Source organism: Hemiscyllium ocellatum, chromosome 5 (genome assembly GCF_020745735.1).
Source record: "Hemiscyllium ocellatum isolate sHemOce1 chromosome 5, sHemOce1.pat.X.cur, whole genome shotgun sequence".
NCBI classification, from domain to species: domain Eukaryota; kingdom Metazoa; phylum Chordata; class Chondrichthyes; order Orectolobiformes; family Hemiscylliidae; genus Hemiscyllium; species Hemiscyllium ocellatum.
In genome coordinates this window covers 110,414,947-110,432,115 of record NC_083405.1, presented here as the reverse complement: position 1 = coordinate 110,432,115, position 17,169 = coordinate 110,414,947, and positions in this window count along the sequence as shown.

Here is a 17,169-nt window from a genome sequence, read left to right as displayed (position 1 = left end):
TATGTCTCCTTGTGCAAGCCATCACCATCCAAGGAAAAAGGCTCTCACTATCCAATCTATCTAACCCTCTGATTATCTTATATGTTTCAATTGAGTGATCTCTCAACATTCTTCTCTCTGACAAAAACAGCATTAAATCCCTCAGCCTTTCCTCGTAAGACCTTCCCTTCATACCAGGCAACGTCTGAGTAAATCTCCTCTGAACCGTTTATAGAGTTCCCACATGCTTCCAATGATGTGGTGATCAGAACTTTACGCAATACTCCAAATGTGGCCGCACCAGAGTTTTGTACAGCTGCAGCATAATCTCATGGTTCTGAAACTCAGTCCCTCTACCAATAAAAGCTAACACACCACATGCCTTCTTAACTACCTTATCAACCTGGGTGGCAACATTCAAGGATCTATGTACCTGGACACTTAGGTCTCTCTGCTCATCTACATGACCAAGAATCTTACCATTAACCCAATACTCTGCATTCTTGTTACTCCTTCCAAAGTGAATCATCTCTCACTTTTCCATATTAAAATCCATTTTCAACCGCTCAGCCCAGCTCTACCCATATATCTCTCTGTAACCTACAACATCCTTTGTCACTATTCACAGCTCTACCGACCTTGGTGTCATCCTCAAATTTACTAACCTATCCTTCTATGCTTTCATCTAGTCATTTATAAAAATGACAGTGTCCTGTAATATCCAACCCTGTACAGTAGATTTCTGAAGCATATACTCAGAGGGAAAATCATTTGTCAGCCTTGTTTCCTTATTGTTGTGCAGTGCATTCATGTTAGAAGTGTGTACTTGTAGACTCAAGGTTAGATCAGATACAGGGTCAGTTACAATAGTGCCATTGTGAAGTAGTCTGCTGTGGTTGTCAAGGATCATTCACGAAAGATAGCTAGGTGAATAGGGATGTCTGTGAAACTATAAACTCTACTTTGAAAACAAAACACAACTGAAGGGTTCTTAATATTACTGGCTGCAATGCAATGTTTTACTATCAGTTTCACGCAGGAAAATACCAATCATTTCAGTTCTCCTTGAACAATGTCCCTGAAAATATAGAGCTTTTTCTTTGATGCATTCATAGGATGTGGGCATGACTGGCTGGGCCAACATTTATTGCTCATTGCCAGATGCCACTGAGGAGGCAGTGGTGAGCTGCCTTCTTGAACTGCCAGAGTTTGTTAGGTATAGGTAGACCCCGATTGCCAATAGAGAGGGACTTGTTTAAAAAAGTCAGAATTATTTGCAAAGGCCAAAAATAAAAATATTTCTATATTAGGTCTGGGAACCACTGAAGGCAAGAGCAGAGTTGGATATGACGATGAGTTAGGTAAGGTAGACTGTAAGAACGTCATGTGGAAAATAAACATCGACCAATTGGCCTGAACGGCCTGTCTTAGGGCTTTCGATCTTGACAAATCTGTCTATGCCATTTTTGTGTTAGAGTTAGAATTATGACAGTGATTATATTGATTAAATAACATAATTTCCACAAAACATCATCTCCCATCACCTTGCGTTTTAGGTAATAATTAAATGTACAATATTATTATGCTACTTTTTAAATTTTGATACAATTGTCAGTGAAACAATATATTAGAAACATTTTTTTTAAATCATCACGAGTAAAGCAGGTTGTTTCATTTCCAACTGAGATGATGATCCTAATCTTCTTGCCACCAGCTACAATCTGAAGAGTTACTGGATGATAAATTTCTTGAATTTGCGAATTTGTCAGGGATTAGAAAAGACCTGATTAGCAATGTCACATTCAGAATCTGTCCAAAAACTCTGGTGTACTGTGGCATACAAGAAAAGAATTGCTGTTCATTGCTTTACAGTAATTGCTGCCATGTTCACTAAAGCACATTACCCTCACCAAGCTGTGCAAGATAGACTAAATGAGACACGGAGCTGTTTGGTGTCATGATCAATTATTTCAAAACTCTGCTGACTGTTGACTTGTGCATTAATGGAAGGCAAAGACCCTGACTTTGCTGTTCCACGAGCTGCCTGATTTTTATAATGTGCAGTAAGGCTGACTCACAGATATATCAAAATATACTTCTTTGGATCATAAAGGAAAGACAAACTGTAATAGCATCTAGCTTGTCCATCAGTTTTTTAAAAATTGTAAGAAATACCAGACAATATTTTAAATCAAATAAAAAATTTAAAAAACTGCAGAAAAGGTTAGATCTCATAAAATAAAGGGAGAACTAGCCATTTGGATACAGAACGGGCTCAAAGGTAGTAGACAGTGGGTGGTGGTGAAGGGTTATTTTTCAGACTGGAGGCCTGTGACAAGTGGAGTGCTACAAGGATCGGTACTGGGCCCTCTATTTTTTGTCATTTACATAAATGATTTGGATGCGAGCATAAGAGGTACGGTTAGTAAGTTTGCAGATGACACCAAAATTGGAGGTGTCATGGACAGCGAAAAGGGTTACCTCAGATTACAACAGGATCTGGACCAGATGGGCCAATGGGCCGAGAAGTGTCAGATGGAGTTTAATTCAGATAAATGCGAGATGCTGCATTTTAGAAAAGCAAATCTTAGCAGGACTTATACACTTAATGGTAAGGTCCGAGGGAGTGTTGCTGAACAAAGAGACCTTGGAGTGCAGGTTCATAGCTCCTTGAAAGTGGAGTCGCAGGTATATAGGATCATGAAGAAGGTGTTTGGTATGCTTTCCATTATTGGTCAGAGTATTGAGTACAGGAGTTGGGAGGTCATGTTGTGCCTGTAGAGGACATTGGTTAGGCCACTGTTGGAATATCATGTGCAATTCTGGTCTCCTTCCTATCGGAAAGATGTTGTGAAACTTGAAAGGGTTTAGAAAAGATTTACAAGGATGTTGCCAGTTTCGGAGGATTTGAGCTACAGGGAGAGGCTGAACAGGCTGGGGCTGTTTTCCCTGGAGTGCCGGATTCTGAGGGGTGACTTTATAGAGGTTTACAAAATTATGAGGGGCATGGAGAGGATAAATAGACATAGTCTTTTCCTTCAGGTTGGGGAGTCCAGAACTAGAGGGCATAGGGTGAGAGGGGAAAGATATAAAAGAGACCTAAGGGGCAGCTTTTTCACGCAGAGGGCGGTGCGTGTATGGAATGAGCTGCCAGAGGAAATGATGGAGGCTGGTACAATTACAACATTTAAAAGGCATTTGGATGGGTATATGAATAGGAAGGGTTTGGAGGGATATGGGCCAGGTGCTGGCTAGATTGGGTTGGGATATCTGATCGGCATGGACAGATTGGACCGAAGGGTTGGTTTTCATACTGCACATCTCTATCACTCTTTGACTCTATGCTGTAAATCAGAAACAAATGCAGAAAAAGCTGGAAAGCTCAACTTGTCCGGCAGCATCTGTGGAGAGAAATCAGAGTAAAGGTCTCAATTCGTGTGACACTTCCTCAGAAGGGTCTGTGGAAGGGTCATTTGACCTGAAATGTTAATTCTGGTTTCTCCCTACAGATGGTGCCAGACCTGCTGATCTTTTCCAGCAATTTCTCCTTTTGTTAATATTTTAAAACAGTTTTCCCTTGCTGTGGCAAGGTGAGCTGGAACGCTTAATTTGAATTTGTTACCTAGTGGGATTATACTGATTTACAGATTTAACCAAGATTACAGATTATAACACAGCACAAAGCATAATGTGCTCATGAAACAAGCCACTCAACACTGTTCAAAGATGAGTTCAGCCATTTATATAGCTCTTAATATACAAGAGCATATTAGGCTAATAAATCAAACTAATTCTGAGCTTACTTCCTTCACATGTTTAAAAAATTATGTGTTTGTAATGTGATTTACGGTAATCACATAAACATTTGTTTACGCCTTAATGAGCATTAAATATTTTCAGATCTGTTTGATATAAATTGGATGCAAAGTAAATGATCTCTCTTCTCTGTTTTAACATTGTCTTAGTTCCAAATCTTGGGAGAACACATCTAGCTGTTTCCAAGATCTTTTTTTCAATCCATAACACAATTCATTTGCTGGCCTTTTTGAAAGAGATTGCAAAATTAGTTCAGATCTCTTGAAGAAAGTGAGGACTGCAGGTGCTGGAGATCAGAGCTGAAAATGTGTTGCTGGAAAAGCGCAGCAGGTCAGGCAGCATCCAAGCAGCAGGAGAATTGATGTTTCGGGCATGAGCCCTTCTTCAGGAATGAGGAAGAAGGGCTCATGCCCGAAACGTCAATTCTCCTGCTCCTTGGAGGCTGCCTGACCTGCTGCACTTTTCCAGCAACACATTTTCAGCTCTAGTTCAGATCCCTGCCATTTTAAGACAGAGGTGTATCACATCACTTAAGTTGCAGGCAGCTCATGTCAGTGAGAAAAGAAGTGGGCTCATTGATTATTGCAATAAATGTTTTGAATCATGTATTTGTCATCATCAAGCCTACTACACACCCAAAGCCCAAAATATAGGCAGGTTCATTTATGTGAGAAAATAGTTAGATCTCCACCTGAATCTTTAGTCATTATGGCCTCATTTACAGCAGATGCTACTTATGTCATATATATGAAAATTTGATATTTGCATGAGTACTGAGTTTCAGAAGATGATTATGTTAAAACTTGAAAAAGCTCAGCAAAGATTTACAAAGATGTTCCCAGGGTTGAAGGGTTTGAGCTAAAGGGAGAGGCTGAATAGACTGGGATTATTTTCCCTGGAGTATCAGAGGCTGAGGGGTGACCTTATAGAGGTTTATAAAATCATGATAGGGTAAATAGACAAGGTCTTTTCTCTGGGGTGGTGGAGTCCAAAACTAGAGGGCATAGGTTTAAGTTGAAGGGGAAGATATTAAGGGGACCTCAGGGGCAACTTTTCATGCAGAGAGTGGTACATGTATGGAATCAGCTGCCAGAGGAAGTGGTGGAGGCTGGTACAATTACAGCATTTAAAAGGCATTTGGATGGCTACATGAATAGGAAGGGTTTAGAGGGATATGGGCCAAATTCAAATGGGACTAGATTATTTAGGATATCTGGTCGGTACGGATGAGTTGGACTGAAGGGTCTGTTTCCATGCTGCACATCTCTATGACTCTATATCCCTTTATCTCAAAGCAAGGTGAAACATTCTGAAAAGAGGAAAGAGTGAATTTTTAATAAACACTTTACTTCAAATCAATGTGATCCAGTTGCCATAGGGAGAGAAACTCAAACAGAAGCTCATTGAGCTGTCAGGTGAAAGTTGCAATATCTTCTCACAATCTCTCACAAAAAAAGGATAGCTGAAGCCAAGTCTCCGAATCAATAAAACAATTGCTCCGGACTAGCAGGGTGAACTCTTTTGCATTAAAGATCAAGCAGGATTATTTTTTAAAGAGTTCAGCTGGTCTTCAAAAGAAAGGGAACAAAACAATGGTGAGTTTTAGGAGTGCTATGCTCGGGATAATCATGACTAGGAAAATTTGAACAGGGAGAGCAATAATTGTGGAAGGACCCTGGAAGTTTCAACCTGGTGTGACAGGGGGAAGTGAAATTCTGTCAGAGAAATGGATGTGTCTATTAATGCAGCATTCTAAGTGTTTCGAAAAGCTGGAGATCAGAGTCAAGAGTGTGGTGCTGGAAAAACACAGCCCAGGCAGCAACCAAGGAGCAGGAGAATCGATGTTTTGAGCATTAGCTCGTCATCAGGAATGAGAAATTCCTGACCAACACCATGACTTTTGACTTTGAAGGGTTGGTGCAGACTCAACAGGCCAAAATGACTCTTTCTATACTGTAGGGCTTTTAACTTGATGTTACGCTGGTTTTAGTTTGTTGTTTAGAGTTTCAAGCGTTTTTTTTCTCTTCAGTTCTTTCTGTCATTGGGATTTTTTCCTACTTCTACAAAAGAGTTCTATAAAGATCAAAACACAAGAGAGTTAAATTTAAGAGGTTTGAATAGCTGGAGTGAAAGTATTTTAAAGGTTGTTTTGCTCAATCTCTGTCCATTGTTTCAATATCTGCTTCTATGTATTTTACTGTGGGCTTTAATTTTCATACTCATCACTCATTAGGAATACCTTTGTATCTTGATTTCACGGAGATGAAAGGAGGAAATGAAGTGAAATCCCCATGGAAACAACAAGAACTCTGACATCCAAATAATTGAGGCACAGTACTTTTGGAGAAAAGAAAAATACTGTGAATGCTGAAAATCTGAAATGAACACAGAATGTTGGAAACATTCAATAGTTGTGGCATCATCTGAAAGAAACAGAATCTGGTATGACTTGTCTTCAGAATTGAGCTCTGAAAGAAAAGGACGCTGAAACATGGGCAATTATTCTTCCAGCAGAAGTTGCCTGTTCTCTGCACTAACGAAAGAAAAGAAAATACAGTTTAAACATGAAGAAAACTAGTAGTTATCATTCCTGCAGTAGTTGCTGTGAACTGAGAGTTTCAAGTTGTTAAATCAGAGACATTTTCCAAGTGAATTATTGCTCTGTACTTCTTACAAAAGCAGACTGTGTGGCTCGCTTGTGATGTCGAGAGTGTTGCAAACAGCAGGGGGTCAATTCCTGGACAGGCTGAGGTTACCATAAAGGATTCTCCTTGTTAATGCTTCCCCTCACCAGAGGTGGGCCTCAGGTTAAAACCACCATACCTCATCTCTGAAACACAGTAGGGCAATGGTAACTTTACATTTACTTCTTACAAGACAAAGGAAGTTTCCAGAGAATGACAAATGAGTGCCAATTTCAGGAGGTGAGGAATGTGCACATATAAATAGGAGGAGTTTATGAGAGTATTAAAGTTTTACTAAGTAAGATTATATGCCAATATCTAGAATAGAAACATTGAACATAGGAGCAGGAGAAGGCCATTCAGCCCTTCAGGCCCGCTTTGCCATTCAGTACGATCATGGCTGATGATCCAATGCAGTACCATGTTCCTGTTTTCTCCTATATCCTTTGATCCCTTTAGATGATCACGGATCTGTTTAACTGTAGTGATAGTCAAATTATTCATAACAAACAAAAGTTACTGCTTGGTACCAAAACTTGGTCTGTGCTTTTTAAATTAACCTTGGTCTGAAAGTCAGGTAAACTGAAATACTGGGCGTACCTTAAAAGTCACATTTGATATGATTCCAGGAACAATGAAGCTCGACTTATGGCAGATTACCTCAGCGGATCGCCACAGAAGTTATTCTGAGAAAGAATGAATCTTCGCTTCAAGGACTACGAGATAACTTATGAAAAGTACAGGCAGTCAAAAGCCCAATCAGTTTTGGAAATGAAGGACTGTGAAGAAAATCCCATTCTATCATGAGGATCAGCTTCAGGCCCAAGTCAATGTCAGGATTATATTCATGTCATATTGCTAACAGCCTGGCGAAAATATTGATAAATTCATAGTTCATGCAAATGGTACAGAGCGTGATTTCAGTGAAGCTAACTGAGCTAAAAGGGTTCATGGAACTGCTGGTTAATAGTTATCAAATCTTTCTAAAAGGCACTTCTGGTCAAATCTGAACAATCACATCATCGATACATTGCTAGAAGGAGGACACAAGTTCAAAACAATTGTAGTAGCTCAGCTGTTTCTGCAAGTATCTAACTCTGCAATGATTTTTATATGTCGAGAGTGTATTGCTGGAAAAGCACAGCAGGTCAAGCAGCATCCGAAGAGCAAGAAAACCGACATTTTGGGCTGGAGCCCTTCATCAAGAATGCATCATGATTCATTCATGCAGCAGGATTCCTGATTCTCCTGCTCCTCAGATGCTGCCTGATCTGCTGTGCTTTACCAGCAACACATTCTTGACTCTGATCTCCAGCATCTGCAGACCTCACTTTCTCTTATTAGCTTTTATAGGTGTCAATTGGGTCAATAAAGCATCCAAATCTTGTATGAGATGAGATGTGGGTTGTTACACCTGTCAAAACAGTGTCCAGCATTTTGTGACACATGCAAGTTAGTTTCCACAAGAGGAGCAAATTACTGCAGATACTGTAATCTGTACTGAAAACAAAGAAATGCTGGAAATCACAGTGGGTCAGGTAACATCCATGGAGAGTGAGCAAGCTAACACTGAGTCTAGTTGCTTTGATGAAGAGATGATTGAAATCTCCACGGATGCTGCCTGACCTGCTATGATTTTCTACAAGAGGACATTGGGCTAAAATGTGCAAGGTGTTCAAATGTCCAGAGAAATCCAGAGTGTAATAAAATACTCCACTGCAGTACATGAAGAAGAGCCAACCAAGGATCAATATCAAAATGTTTCCAAACCTCCATCCACAATACACAGGTACGCCAAAGGAAATCCAAGCAGTATCGGCGACTTCACAGGCCCTAGCTTGGTGGGACATATGGTGAATTTGAAATGCCACATGGACACCATCAGAAAAGCTGAATCCTTTATCTCCATCCATGTTATGTGCTCTGAAAAGGAATGGAAATCACGTACTATAAGCCAAAATTTACAATGATGCAAATACTAATGTCTTCTCTGTTTTTGGGGTAGACCGGTGGCTCAGTGGTTAGCACTACTGCCTCACAGCACCAGGGTCCCAGGTTCGATTCCAGCTTCGGGTGACTGTCTGTGTGGAGTTTGCACATTCTCCCTGTGTCTGCGTGGGTTTCCTTCAGGTGCTCTGGTTTCCTCCCACAGTCCAAAGATGTGCTGGTCACGTGAATTGGTCATGCTAAATTGCCCATAGTGTTAAGTGCATTAGTCAGTGGGAAATGGATCTGGGTGGGTTACTCTTCAGAGAGTCGGTGTGGACTGGTTGGGCCAAAGAGCCTGCTTCCACACTGTAAGTAATCTAATGTCATTTCTTTACACATCGTATGCAAGATATACTCGGGAGACTGACGCAGTGTGATGCAGTCCTAACACAATAAGCTAACTGCTTACTACAGCTCTCATGCATGGGCATTATCCATCTCAACTGTTAATATAGTTCCTTGGATAGACACTTAATTCTGTTTACTTTCACTGGTTTACCAGCATGCACAGACCTATGTATTGTTATGATCCATGAGGGAACAAATATGGAGAAAGTGAGGACTGTGCTGGAGAGTGAGAGTTGAAAAGAATGCTGCAGGAAAAGCATAGAAGGACAGGTAACATCTGAGGCTATGTTTCAGGCATGAGCCCTTCATCAGACATTCCTTTTCCAGCACCGCCTTTTTTATTCTAGGTAACAAATACATCAATTCCACCACAAAACCTTTCAAAGCACAACATTGAATCAATCCATAACCTGATTAAACTTTATCCAAACTGGTTTGATTCTCCTTGTAACTTCAAAGGCAGTACAACAGAAACATGATGTCCAACTCAGCATTGACTCTCATAATAAGTGCAGCATTCACATTTCAGAAAAGTTCAGACTGGAACAACATTCGATGGTCAAACTAACATCATTTGCAAAATTGAGCACCACAATGATTAGTGCAATGCATTTCCTTTTATTTTCAAGAAGAATGGCCATATACATGTATGTTTACATTCAAGGCAATTGAACATTGGTCTAGAAAAATATCCACATGATATTCTTGCCCTAAAGGATGCCACACCCAAGTTCCCAGGCACTGGAAGAGAAAATGCTGGAAAATCGCAGCAGGCCTGGCTGCATCTGTAAGGAAAGAAAAGGGCTGATGTTTCGAGCCTAACTGACCCTCTGTCAAAGCTTTGACAAAGGGTCAGTTAGACTCGATGTGTCAGCTCTTTTCTCTCCTTACAGATGCTGCCAGACCTGCTGCGATTTTTCAACATTTTCTCTTTTGGTTCAGATTCCAGCATCCACAGTAATTTGCTTATTTCCCAGGCACTGGATACCTTTTCAAGCTTGAAGTTAAGAAGAGATAGATATCAGTCCATACACTGTTCCCCAGACTCACAGGAAGAGAGTTTTTGAAAAACCTTGCAATAGTCTGGTTTCTCATATTAATGCTTGGATATTCCATTAGCCAGGGTATATTGCAACAACAATTGTTATTCTGGGTTTCCCCCCAATGTTGAATGAATGGTCATGCATGAAATCCAATGCTTATGTTAAGATTACCTCATTCCTGTCATTCATTGTCTGCAAAGAAACACAGCCATCAGTTTGACTGGCTAGTCGATATCTCAGACCAAAGCATAAGTTTTTATTTTTTCTTTGCAAACCAGTTTAGGCAGCTGTTGGATGGTTTGGCTACTTTCTGAAACTCTGAGTTTGTTTACAGAGCTATCTTGTGGAATGTTAGTTTGTTTATTTTGCTAGATTTATAAGATCAGATAGATTACTTAGTGTGGAAACAGGCCCTTCAGTCCAACAAGTCCGCACTTACCCTCTGAAGAGAAACCCATCCAGACCCATTCCCCTACACCTAACACTACGGGCAATTTAGCACAGCCAATTCACCTAACCTGCATATTTTTGGACTGTGGGAGCAGAGCACCCAAAGGAAACCCACGCAGACACGGGGAGAATGTGCAAACTCCACACAGATAGTTGCCTGAGGCATGAATTGAAGCTGTGTCTCTGGCAATGTGAGGCAGCAGTGCTAACCACTGTGTCACCGTGCTGCCTACTGAAGAGGGCTATATTTTTTCAAGTATCTTTTCAAATCATAAAATGCATATTTTTATCATTTGTGAACTTCTGAAGAGGATGATAGCTAATGACTAATTATGTGATATTTGTTTATCGAGACACTTGTATGAGTTTCAGTGCAACTATTAGTTGTTTAAAATGCCTATTCAAGTGATGTTTGTTAATTTTGACATATGAAAATGTCAAATAGATCTAAATATTATATGTTATAAACAGAATTCACAAGGGATGTAAGTTCAATTTTAGGGTTGAGTGGATTGCAGGGATGGAGTCTGAGGGGTGTTAGGAGGCGACGGAGTTGTGGAGTGAGCAGATATGCAGTTTGGGTGTACATTCAAGGCAATTGAACATTGCTCTAGAAAAATATCCACACGATATTCTTGTCCTAAAGGATGCCACACCCAAGTTCCCAAGCACTGGAAGAGAAAATGCTGGAAAATCGCAGCAGGTCTGGCAGGGGAGGGAGGCATGGAGTTGGTAAAGGAGACGGGGATTAAAGTGGGAGAGGGAAGGTGGTTTTACATTATTCTGAAGAACCAGGTCTGTGATTCTTGGACTAGAAGCTGGCCTTTTAACTGAGGTGGTGGACTTGGCACAGGTCACTTCTGTCTCTGCCTCAGGCCTGCCACCAGATTCCCAGGGACCTTCTCCAGGCTATTCCACCATTCTGTAGATGGCAATCCCACCTGGTGGCACTCGTGGGAGGAGAGGGGAGTCCGGTTGTAACATTGGGAAGATTTCCAGTTCCTGATTCTTGCCTCCATGATGAAAATCACTGTGAATAGCTGTTCAATATGTCTTATACATTTCTGGGTTGTGGCCAGGGACAATGTCATACACTTTGTAGCTGAGCTGAACAGATAATATGAAGGTATGGACTAAGCAATGTTCATGAGCAGAGTGAATGTTACTTCCAGCTACTGTTACTAGACAAGATTGTCTGTACCTGATCACTTTTCCAGACAGCAGACTTGAACGACACGATCCCAGTCAGCTACTACCACTAAAAATATGTGACACTGCAGCAAAAGAAATTGATCACAAGACTATTAAACCATAAATAGGAGCAGAATTAGGCCATTTGGCCCACTGAGTTTGCTCCACCATTTAACCGTAGCTAATATGTTTCTCAGCCCCATTCTTCTGCCTTCTCCCATAACCCTGAATCCCCCAATCTTTGTCTTAATTACACTCAATGACTCCACAGCCTTCTGTGGCAATGAGTCCTGCAGATTTACTACATTCTGGCTGGAGAAATTCCACCTCATCTGTTTGAAAAGGGTATCCCTTCAATCTGAAGCTGTGCCCTTGGATCCTAGTCTCCTGACTCATGTAAACATCTTCTCCATTTCCACTTTATTCAGGCCTCCTAGTATTCTGTAAGTTTCAGTGCTGCCTACCTTATCCTTCTAAACTCTAAATGTGTGCGAACCGAGCTCATAAAGAACAGAAGAGGTAGGAGCAGAGGAACACGATTTGGCCATTCTATTCCACTCCAACTTTCAATGAGATAATTGTGGATCTGATAATCCTAGAGTCCTCTTTCCTGCCTTATGCCCATAACTCTGAATTGCCTGAATGATTAGAAATCTGTCTCAATGTAGAGTAAGCTTAACAACCCAGCCTTGATGGCCGACTGCAGTAAAGACTTCTGCAGAGTCGCCATTCTGAGAGAAGAGATTTCTCCACATTCATGTCTGAAAGCGGTCTTAGTGCCTCGGCACCACCGATACTCTTCAGAGATCAAAGCAGTGCTTGACATGCATGAGCCACTTCATCTGTGAATTGAGCTAGATGCTATCTTGATGAAGACTTTCGGTTCCTCAGCCAATATCAGCCACTCTGGTGTATTCTGTATCAACATGTAAAGACATCAGAACAATATACAAAGCTGCTTTACTGTCAGTGATGTTATCTCGGAGTTTGCCATTCCAGCTCTCATAGCTGACCACACCCTAAGGAACAGAATGGACCTCACAACCTTATGGCCTTTGGCACAATTCCACAAATATTTAAATATTTCCATGACCTTTGAGTTTCAGAAGTCTTCAAGTTGTAATGTAAAATGTGTTTAGGGGTTCTGAATTTCAAAGGGTTCTTCACAGACCAGTTGTTTTTATAGATGGGTGCATCAGTGGCTATTGCTCTTGGCGTGCACCTTCAGGTGGAGAATTATCATAGACAGAGCAAGATAAGCTGCTTGAAGAAGAACATTATTTTTCAAGTTGCAGGAAACAATTGTGTGCTGGGACCTGACTTCTAGGGGTCAACCCACTGATGACGTCTTGAATATCTTCCATTGACTAACCTGATTGTTTTTTTCCAAATCAATGGCAGCCTTTTCGCAATCTGGCTTTGAAATCCTTGGCTGTAGTTCAGTTATATTGATGTTGGCATATCTGCTATTTCTGACCACATTCGGCCACAAGCCAATTTCAGCTCACTTGATTAGCTATTAATTATTTATCATCCATGGCAGGGAAAATTTAGACTTAGTGCCTCACTTTGACTCAAAACATGATTAAATCTGTCAAGTTTGTTGCAAGTTTCAGCTGGTGACTGCACTTGTAGTTCTTGTACATTCTTGAGTCTGAGCTATCTCCCATCTGGGTAGTCTACAGCTCACCCCATTAGCTTAGTGCATATATTGTTAACAGTATGACTGGCTTTTACACAGTTCATCGATTTCAGGCTTTATATATAATACACTCCATGTGGTATGTGACCTGGCAACAACCAGGACAGCTTCACTCTGTTGAAGTCCACTCTGCCATCAAGGCTACCACAGTCAATGATTATTGGGTGGCAATATTATTCACTGATGGTTCTGATGCACAATCCACATACACCATACTGAAAGCTAGGCAGCCAGACTTACCGAGTTCCTTCAGCAACTAATCAGGCGACTGACTGTGTGGAGTTTGCACGTTCTCCCCGTTATTGCGTGGGTTTCCTTCGGGTGCTCTGGTTTCCTCCCACAGTCCAAAGATGTGCGGGTCAGGTGAATTGGCCATGCTAAATAGCCCGTAGTGTTAGGTAAGGGGTAAGTGTAGGGGTATGGGTGGGTTGCGCTTCGGCGGGTCGGTGTGGACTTGTTGGGCCGAAGGGCCTGTTTCCACACTGTAAGTAATCTAATCTAATCTAATCTAATGTTTTTGCGTCGACCTAAATCTTGTTTCTTTTTTCACTCTTTGGGACAGCTGTCAGTGCAATACATGTAATTGCATCTGGAGTTGGCAATTAAATGAGAATGAAAAGGTGGTGTAAGAGAATACAAGCCTTTCAATCTTGGGACAAAATCAAATCAGAAAGGAGCTTATTGCTTCAGAAAGTCATCATAGCTTCTTTGCTGAAGCATCCTCCCAAACATTGCTGCCAAATGGGGGCACCTGGACCATGCACATTGACTCAGAAAAATGCTGTCCTGTTCATTCTAAGATATTGCAATTGTAGGTTCCCTTGTTTTGTACCCAGAAGTTGCTTCTTAATCTTGATAGAGTTTGCACACTGCCAAATGTTCCAGGTCTTTAAGAGTGAGCTGTACACTGTCCTGACTGAACTTCAGGAAGAGCTTGTGCCTTGAGAGATGTGAAACGCAACTGGTAATGTGAGTGCACACAGTGAAATGATTCCAGTTGGCGAAGGGGGTTATTGAGAGAGCGTGGGACATGAGGAAGAGGAGTCAGGTGTCAAGCAGCTGTTAGATCAGCCAGAGTCTCAGATGGCACTCCAGCGAATGGATTCCAGCAGTTCAAGAAAACAAATCATCTCCAGGGCAACTAAGAATGGACAATAAATGCTGGACAAGTCAATGACACGCATATCCTAGGATTGAATAAAATAGCCTGCCAGGGTGCACCTGAGCCAAAGGACAGGAAATCCTGGCTTTAGTTTCCAGTTTCAACCCTCCTGCTGTGGAAAGGGGAAGATTCAGAATGGCCAATTTCACTGGTAGTTTCCTCAAAGCAGGAACTGTTAATACTGACCTATGGGATGCTGTGTGGTTCTGATTTTTCTTTTTTTCAGTAAATTCCATTGAGAAACCACAAGGTCTTGGTAATTGTTCGCGTTTCTTAAAATAAAAGGACATTAATCATGAGTTCAACAGTCAATGGCTGGGAGTTAGAATTGACAGCAGAACAATGACTGGAGGAGCAACAGACAAGGGAGAGACAGATATGCTCTGCTGATCACAGATTTTTTTTCTCTCCTTGTTTAATATATATAGAGTCTGTCTCTCCCAATTACATACATATATATATTCTGTCTCATAAACACACGCGCACTATGCAAGTTCTTCCTCCTCCATTCTCGGATTTCTGGAGCTTAGGTTCCCATGAGAGAGAAACAGTAAAAAGGGTAAATTTTGCAAACTAGTCTGACTTGTTATTGTATACTCAGAAAAGTACTCCTGTATAACCAGTACATTTATTTCCAAGTATTACTGAGTTGATTCCCCGCCCCCAAAGAGGTATATAGCACAAAAACAGACCTTTCCATCCAACTTGTACATGCTGACATGGTTTCTCAAACTAAACTAGTCCCATTTGTCTGTGTTTAGCCCATATCCCTCTCAACCTTTTCTATTCATGTACCTGTCAAAACAGGTTTTAAATGTTGTAACTGTAACCTGCATCTACCACTTCCTCTGGCAGTTCATTCCATATATGGACCCTCCTCTGTGTGAAAAAGTTGCCCCTAGATTCCTTTTTGAATCTTTCCCCTCTCACCAAACCTAAGCCTTCTAGTTTTAAATCACCTACCCAGGGGAAAAATACCTCAGCTATTCATCTTGTCTATGCTCCTTATGATGTCATAAACATCTGCTATATCATGAGGTTCATTAGCACGATTTGGCTGTAATATGATTGACAAATTGTGGACATTGTTTGGATAACATGAATTTTCTGCTGAATGGGAACAGAGATTTTCTATTAGTGATCTTCTATAGCGTGATTTGCCATGACTGTTTTCCGTAACATGATTTCCTATAGCGAGGGATTGCAGAGGATTACAACTGTTACATTAAAAATGACCTTAATAAGGTTACACCTCAACCTTCTACACTCCAGGGAAAAAAAGATGTACCATCCTTTCCCGCCTGTCCTTAATTGAAACTGTTCAGCCCCGGTAACATCCCTGAAAATCTTTTCTGCACCCTTTCCAATTTAATAATATCCCTCCAATAGCAGGATGACCAGAACTGCACACAGTGTACGAAAAGTGGCCTCACCAAAATTATGCACAGCTGCAAAATGATGTCCCAACTCTGATACTCAATGACTAAAACCAAAAGAACTCTGATTTCTCACCACAGATGCTGCTAGACCAGCTGAGCTTTTCCAAACTTCTGTTTTTGATCCTATACGCCAAAGCTTTGACTGATGAAGATAGGTGTGCCAAACACCTTCTTCACCTGCCTGCCTGTGTGTGATGCCACTTTCAAGGAACTATGTACCTGAACCGCTCGTCTCTTTGCTCGATAATGCTCCCCAGGCCCTACCTGCATAAGCTCTGCCTTTATTTGTCTTACCACAATGCAACAACTCACATTTATCTGAATTAAACTTCATCTGCCACTCCTCAGTCCATTAGCCCATCTGATCAAGATCCTTTTGTACCCTTTACTGTTCACTATGTACCAATTCTGGTATTATCACAAACCTACTAGCCATATCCCCTAAATTCTGATCCAAATCATTTATACAAATGACAAACAATAGTGGACCCGGCATCAATCACTTTGGAAAAACACTGCTCACAGGCCTCCAGTCCAAAAAAAGAGCCCTCCACTCCCACATTCTGTCTCCTAACATTAAGCCAATTTTGAATCCGACTGGCTAGGTCTCCCTGGATCCATGTGATCTAAATTTATGAACCAATTCACCACGCAGACCCTCATTGAAGGCCTTGCTGAAGTCCATGTAAACAATTTCTGCCACTCTCTCCTCAATCGTTTTGGTTACTTCCTCAAAAACCTTAATTGAGTTAGTGAGACACGATTTCCCATGTGCAAAGCCATGATGATTATCCCTAATCAGTCCTTGCCTCTCCAGTTCATGTATATCCTGTCTCTCAGTATACCCTACAACAACTTACCCACTACTGATGTTGGGCTCACCCGTCTGTAGTTTCCTGATCTTTCCTTGCCATCTTTCTTAAATAATGCCACCTTCTGGTCTTCTGGAACCGCATTTGTGGCTGTCAATGATACAATATCTCAGCAAGGAACCCCACAATTTCTTCCCTAGCTTCACATAAAGTTCTGAGATACACCTAAATCAGGTCCCAGAGACTTACTTACCTTTGTTCTTTTCAAGGCCTCCAGCGCCTCCTCCTCTGCAAGACAGCTGTTTTACAAGACATCAACATTTATTTCGCCAGGTAAACAAAACTGTCTTTCCAAGCAGATCTGTGCACTGCTGTCTGTTCCTCTCACTTATTTTGCTGATAGCTGGACAACCTTTTCAGACAATGCAACTTTGCTGTCTGTACAATAAAGAAATTAACAAGTTATTTCGACATGCAAGAGAGCTCCAGGTACACATCTATTTGTGTTGACATCTTCCTGGAACCCATGAGTGTGTTCCAGGCTAGACCCCCTC